Genomic DNA, 2,410 nt, shown 5'->3' on the forward strand with positions numbered 1-2,410 from the left:
ATCTTTTCTCCTATTTCGTCTTAGCCAAACGATATTGGTTAAAACTCCTGACGGAGTCTAAATAGTCCTTCTTTTCTCTTATTTCGTCTTAACCAAACGATATTGGTTAAAACTCCTGACGGAGTCTAAATAGTCCTGCATCAGATTGGTATCAGAGCGAAGTTCGACCATGGCAGATAACCAAGAGGCGCGACTTGCTGCGATTGAGGCATCCTTGGCAGAATTGAGGGAGATGATCGGACAACTGACCTTGCAGCAGGGAATCCACCAACCCGTCGCCGCCGCACATCCCCATGTGGCCGCCAATCCTGTGGCCGCCATTCCTGTGGTCGTCAATCCTATGCCTGCAAATCCCCAACAGAACTATCAGGAAGGTTACAGGATCAAGGTAGACCTTCAAAACTTTTCTGGTTCATTAGATGTTGAATCTGTTCTTGATTGGCTGGCAGAGGTTGAACGCTTCTTTGAAATTATGAACGTGGAAGAGGAACGCAAGGTTCCAATTGTGGCCTATAAGTTGAAAGGGGGTGCAGCAGCCTGGTGGAATTCGATTCAAAACGAACGCTATCGGAAGAGGCTGGAGCCCATACGAAACTGGGTGCTGATGAAGCAGATGTTTGAACAACGATTCTTGCCTAGCGATCACGCTCAGGTTTTATATAACCGGTATCATGACTGTGTACAAGGGAATCGAAGGGTGGATGAGTATACCGAGGAGTTTCTAAGGCTGCAGGTGAGATGTGAAAACTGTGAGAACGAGGCCCAACAAGTTGCTCATTATCAGAGGGGGCTGAATCACGAAATTCGTTGTATGATGGGAGTAGCTGCGATTTTCACCCTGGCAGACGCTATTGAGATGGCAAAAAGGGCAGAAGAGCGTGTTGATTGGCAGCCACGACAGCAGCAGTACAACCGGAATTTCAATTACAGAAACTCTAGTTCAACAGGGACGTAGCAATATAGAGGCAACTACAGCGGGCAGCCTTCTAAGGTTGTAAATTCTGGCAACCCTCCGAATACCATGGAAGAAAGGAGAGACAGTAAGGGCAAGGCAGTCACCACTACAACAGACAAAGGAGGCAGGACCAATCCTTACCAGAAGCCAGCGGGAGAAATCTGTTACTGGTGCAGGCAATCTGGTCATCGATCAAATAATTGTCCAGAACGTAGAGGAGTTAATGCTGACCGCCGGCAGGTTAATATAGTTGAGCAGGTGGCTGAAACTGACGAGGAAGTGGATGACGATGACAGATCTATTGCGGGTTTTGAAGATGGAGAGGTCACCTATGTGGTGAAGAAGATCTTATGCTCAACAAAACAGGAGGACGAGACACAAAGGAGGAAGATTTTTCAAGCAAAGTGTCGAATAGGAGAGGCAATTTGCAGGCTAATTATAGATAGCTGCAGTTGTGAGAATCTGATAGCTAAGCAATTAGTGGAGAAATTGCAGTTGCCTACACAGCCGCATCCTTCGCCATACAAAGTCAGATGGATTAAGGAAGGTCCGACAATTGAGGTCAATAGAATCTGCAGCGTGCCTATCTCGATCGGTAAATCTTATACTGAACTTGTTAATTGTGATGTTGTGGATATGGATTGTTGTGGAATTTTGCTAGGCCGCCCTTGGCAGTTCGATGTTGATGCTTTGTATAAAGGGAAGGAGAACTCATACATGTTCATGTGGAATCAAAAGAAGATTACTATCTTACCTTCCGGTTCTGCGAAACATTCTAAAGTGAAAGAGAAGAATGTTGTTGCTATTTCTACGGGAGTGCAGAAGCTATTAGGCGCAGTTGAGAAATCTGGGGCACACAGACTTTATTGGCGAAAGAAAAAAGTACCACCACCCGTCAAAGAGTTGTTGAAGGAGTTTCCTAAGATAGTGGAGGAATCATCAAAGCTTCCACCCCTGCGGGATATCCAACATCAGATTGATCTCATTCCTGGATCAAAATTACCGAATCTGCCTCATTACAAGATGAGTCCAAAGGAGAGTGAAAACCTCCAAGGCCAGGTGGAATTTGCTTACAACAGTATTGCAGCAAGCAACTTGGCAAAGCAGCACGTGGATGTTTTCAAACAGGAGCATGGTGGAGGACAGAAAAAGCTTGACGCCAAGAAGATTTGTCCATTCCGGATCATTCAGAAGATCAATGACAATGCCTATGCTCTTGACCTCCCACATGAAATGAAAATTTCGAAGACGTTTAATGTGGCAGATCTATTTCAGTACTACCCTGCTGATGACAACTCGAGGACGAGTTCTTTACAAGTGGAAGGGAATGATACGGGGCAACTAGCCTTGGATTTTACGGCAGAGTTGGACCGGGGCTAACTTTTATATTTTAATTATTATTTTGGATATTTTGGGTATTTTTATTATTTTGCATATTAGAGTTTTATTTCTATT

Source organism: Manihot esculenta, chromosome 4, assembly GCF_001659605.2.
Source record: "Manihot esculenta cultivar AM560-2 chromosome 4, M.esculenta_v8, whole genome shotgun sequence".
NCBI lineage: Eukaryota > Viridiplantae > Streptophyta > Magnoliopsida > Malpighiales > Euphorbiaceae > Manihot > Manihot esculenta.